Genomic DNA, 5,395 nt, shown 5'->3' with positions numbered 1-5,395 from the left:
ATGGAATTCCAAGTGTTAGATGTGGCTGTCTTCTACAATATATTGTTAGACAGGCCCTAGATACATGGTGCTAAGGCAGTCCTATCTTCTCTGCACCAAATGGTGAAGTTTGAATGGGACAGGCAGGAAATAGTTGTGCACGGTGACGAGGACTTGTCAGCTTGTAATGATACAATTGTTTCGTTCATCGAAGCTGAAGATGATAAGGGACCTTGGGTCTATCAGACTTTTGAAACAGTGTCTTTTGAGAAAATACCTGAAGGAAAATGCATTTCGGGTCCTAAGCTATCCTCCGCGTCCGTTATGGTTGCGAATGAAATGTTGAAGAATGGTTTTGTGTCGGGCAAGGGTTTGGGCTCATCTCTGCAGGGTATTGTGCATCCAGTGCGTCCCAATGGGAATCCTGGTACATTTGGTTTGGGATTCATGCCCACATAGAAGAACGTTAAAAGGGTTAAAAATCTGAAACAGAAGGTATGGTTGCTCCCCAAACCCGTCCCACACATCTATAAGTCTTTTGTAAAGCCAGGGATTGAAAAACCTCCAACCTCCTCAATCCCAAAACCTATGGTCGATGTTGATGAAGAGCTGATCAAGAGGTTCCAAAGTCTGTTCGAAGAAGTCAATATGGTAGAAGTTGGTGAAGGCTCTAGTAAAGCAAATGTGCAGCTCGTTGGCCCAAACGTGAAACTTAGCAATTGGGAAGCTACTCCTCTCCCCACTAGGAAGGAGTTTTGGTAGTTTGCTTTGTTTTCCTTTCTATTATCTGGGTTATTCCAAGGTTATAATCCAGATTTTTAGTTTTTGCTTGTTTTGATATTCAAACCCTTCTATCCTTTTATTTTTTAATAAAATGCAATTTTCCGTTTTCCGTTATTCTTAATAGTGTTTTATTTTGTTCTTTTTTCTTTTGTACAGTTCTTTTTATGCTGGTTGTAGTGACATGACATGCATGAAGAGTTTTCAGTCGTGTCTTAAAAGCCAATCTAATTCTGAAATAACAATCTAAGAAGTAGAATATGATGATGAAATAGAATATGATGAACAAGCAGCATTTGAGGAAATTAGTAAAGAGCTAAAACAATTTGAAGAAAAACCAAAGCCCAATTTGAGTGAGATTGAAGCAATCAATTTAGAGGACCAGGATGATGTCAGGGAAACCAAAATAAGTGTGCATTTAGAACCGCAAATTAAGGAGGAAATAATCAAAACATTGTTTGAGTACAAAGATGTCTTTGCATAGTCATATGATGATATGCCAGGCCTGAGCACTGATCTGGTAGTTCATAAATTGCCAACTGATCCAACATTCCCTCCTGTCAAGCAAAAGTTGCGAAAGTTCAAGACTGATATGAGTGTGAAGATCAAAGAAGAAATCACAAAGCAGCTTATTGCAAAGGTCATTCGAGTTACTCGATATCCCACTTGGTTAGCCAATGTTGTGCCAGTACCAAAGAAGGATGGTAAGACCAGGGTCTGTGTTGATTACCGTGATCTTAATAAAGCAAGCCCAAAGGATGATTTTCCATTGCCGAACATTCACATTCTGATCGATAATTGTGCCAAGCATGAGATTGGGTCTTTTGTGGACTGTTACGCGGGATATCACCAGATCTTGATGGATGAGGAAGATGCAGAAAAGACAGCATTCATCACGCCATGGGGAACATACTGTTATCGGGTAATGCCATTTGGTTTGAAGAATGATGGGGCATCTTACATGAGGGCGATGACCACCATATTTCATGACATGATACATAGGGAGATCGAGGTTTATGTAGATGATGTGATCATAAAGTCAAAGAAGCAGTCTGACTATGTCAAGGACCTGAGGAAGTTTTTCCCAAGGCTTCGCAGGTACAACCTCAAGCTCAATCTAGCGAAATGTGCATTTGGTGTCTTGTCTGGGAAACTGTTAGGATTCGTGGTCAGTCGACGCGGTATTGAGTTAGACCCATCGAAGATCAAAGCCATTCAAGAGTTACCACCTCCAAAGAACAAAATAGAGGTGATGAGTTTGCTTGGAAGGTTAAATTACATCAGCAGGTTCATTGCTTAGCTCACGACAACCTGTGAGCCCATCTTTAAGCTGCTGAAGAAGAATGCTGCGGTCAAGTGGACTAACGAATGTCAAGAAGCATTTGATAAGATTAAGAGGTACCTGTCGAATCCACCTGTGCTGGTCCCACCAGAGCCTGGAAGACCTTTAATTCTCTATTTGACAGTCTTGGATAATTCTTTTGGCTGTGTATTGGGTCAATATGACATCACGGGAAAGAAGGAGCAAGCAATCTATTATATCAGTAAGAAGTTCACTCCCTATAAGGTTAAGTACACTCTTCTTGAGAGGACATGTTGCGCCCTGACTTGGGTTGCACAAAAGTTGAAGCATTATTTGTCGTCCAAACTATTTACCTCATTTCTTGCATGGATCCTCTAAAGTATATCTTTCAGAAGCCTATGCCCACAGGAAGACTTGCAAAGTGGCAGATTTTACTTACAGAGTTTGACATCATCTATGTGACTCGGACCGCGATGAAGGCCCAAGCCTTGGCCGACCACTTGGCCGAGAATCCGGTGGATGATGAATATGAGCCACTGAAGACTTATTTTCCTGATGAAGAGGTCATGTGTGTTGACGATATTGACCATGATGAAAAGCCAGGTTGGAAACTCTTTTTTGATGGAGCTGCTAACATGAAAGGGGTCGGAATAGGGGCTGTACTTATCTCCGAAACAGGGCAACACTACCCTGTAACAGCTCAGCTTCGATTTTATTGCACCAGCAACATGGCTGAGTACGAAGCATGCATTCTGGGTTTTAGGTTAGCTATAGACATGGGAGTCCAGGAAATACTTGTTTTGGGAGATTCAGATTTGTTGGTTCACCAGATTCAAGGAGAATGGGAGACTCGAGATTTGAAGCTCATACCATACCGACAGTGTCTGCATGATCTTTGTCAATGATTCAGGTCGATTGAATTTAGACATATTCCCAGGATTCATAATGAGATTGCTGATGCCTTGGCTACTCTGACGTCAATGTTACATCATCCGGACAAGGCTTATATTGACCCTGTGCATATCCAAGTTCATGATCAGCATGCCTATTGTAATGTGGTGGAAGAAGAAATTGATGGCGAACCTTGGTTCCACGATATCAATGAATACATCAGGTCGGGGGTATATCCAGTACATGCTACATGTGACCAAAAGAGAACTATTCGACGTCTAGCTAGTGGATTTTTCTTGAGTGGAGGAATCTTTTACAAGAAGACTCCGGATTTAGGACTGCTGAGGTGCATAGATGCTAAAGAAGCATCAACTATCATGGCCAAAGTACATTCTGGAGTTTGCGGGTCGCATATGAATGAGTATGTCTTGGCAAAGAAGATACTTCATGCAGGTTATTATTGACTCACCATGGAACGAGATTGTATCAGTTTTGTTCGCAATTGTCATCAATGCCAGGTACACGGTGATTTGATTCATTTTCCCCCATCTGAGTTACACACAATGTTTGCACCTTGGCCCTTTGTTGCTTGGGGCATGGATGTCATTGGACCAACTGAGCCGACAGCGTCAAACGGGCACAGGTTTATTCTGGTGGCCATTGATTACTTTACCAAGTGGGTCGAAGCTTTAACTTTCAAGTCCGTGACCAAGAAGGCAGTGGTGGATTTTGTTCATTCAAATATCATTTGTCGGTTCGGAATTCCCAAGGTGATCATCACAGACAATGCTGCTAATTTCAATAGTCATTTGATGAAAGAGGTATGCCAACAGTTCAAGATCATGCATCGGAACTCCACCCCGTATCGCCCCAAGGCAAATGGAGCTGTTGAGGCTGCTAACAAGAACATAAAAAAGATACTTCGCAAGATGGTTTAGGGTTCTAGGCAGTGGCATGAAAAGTTGCCTTTTGTCTTACTGGTTATCGCACTACTGTTCGCACTTCAGTAGGTGCAACTCCTTATATGCTGGTATATGGAACTGAGGCAGTTATACCTGCAGAAGTTGAGATCCCATCCCTTCGGATCATCGCAGAAGCTGAAATTGATGATGATGAGTGGGTCAAAATCCGGCTTGTGTAGTTGAGTTTGATTGATGAGAAAAGATTGGCTGCAGTATGTCATGGTCAATTGTATCAAAAGAGAATGGCAAGAGAATACAACAAAAAAGTGCGTCCTCGGAAATTCGAAGTGGGCCAGATGGTATTGAAATGCATCCTTCCTCATTAGGTGGAAGCCAAAGGCAAGTTCGCCCCAAACTGGCAGGGGCCATTCGTTGTGACAAGAGTGTTTCCCAATTGTGCTTTGTATTTAACAGACATAGAAGGTAAATGTGTAGATATGACTATCAATTCTGATGCAGTTAAGAGGTACTATGTATGATTTCTTTGCTTACTTTTAGTTGTATTTTGTACTTGGCATATTCAAAGTTGAAGGACAAAGGCATTTTGTTCCGCTACCCAGACACTTTCATCCTTTGTTATCCCTTTTGAGCTTTATTTATTTTCTTTCATACCCCTCTTTTGGAATCAATAGTAGAAGTAGAGAATGAAAAAAAAATGATGATGAATGAGTGAAAATAAGAAAAACGAAAAAATGGAAAAAGAAAAAAAAAGAGGAAGAAAAGAAGGAAAAGGAAAGAAAAAGAAAGAAAAAAAAGAAAAAAAAAGAAAAGAAAAAGAAAAGAAAAGGGAAACAAAAACAAACAACTTTCTTTTGGAACTACGTTCGACTTGATTCCTTTTAAGGATACGTAGGCAGCCTTACAGTTCGGTCCAATCAAAATAAAAATAAAAAATCCCCAGACCTAAAGAAACTGGGGTAGGAGTTTTGGTTTTGAAAAGAACTGATTCCAAAAGTTATAATTTTTGACCCTTCCACCTTAAATTAGTTTGAGCTTTCATTCCACCCTTTCTTTCCAACCATGTCCAAACGCCTGCATTACGGTCCAAATAAAGACCTTCCGATCAATCTTTGAGGATGCCAGGTCAAGCAAGATAGAGGCATGATTTACATCATGGGTAACACTTTGTTCATGGGCACAAGAGAGAAAATTTAAAATGAGAGAGTCTTATTGGTGAAAACCCTCATGGGCACCGTAAGGCGATGGTGAGCTGAGAGAAAAATTTGAAATGAGAGAGTCTTATTGGTGAAAACCCTCACGGGCACCATAAGGCGAAGGTGAGTTAAGAGATGAACAAATAAGAGAGTCTTGTTGTTGAAAACCCTTTCGGGGCACTACAAGTTGAATGAGGTTCGTGGCTTTACAGAGAAATTGGATCAGTGAAAGCCCGGTTTTTGAGGTATGAAGATATGACATGAATTGAAAACATGATTGGTTGAACGGATTAGGCTGATCAATCCGAAATGCATGTCATGATCAT

Source organism: Nicotiana tabacum, chromosome 20, assembly GCF_000715075.1.
Source record: "Nicotiana tabacum cultivar K326 chromosome 20, ASM71507v2, whole genome shotgun sequence".
Lineage (NCBI taxonomy): Eukaryota > Viridiplantae > Streptophyta > Magnoliopsida > Solanales > Solanaceae > Nicotiana > Nicotiana tabacum.
This window is presented reverse-complemented; position numbering follows the sequence as displayed.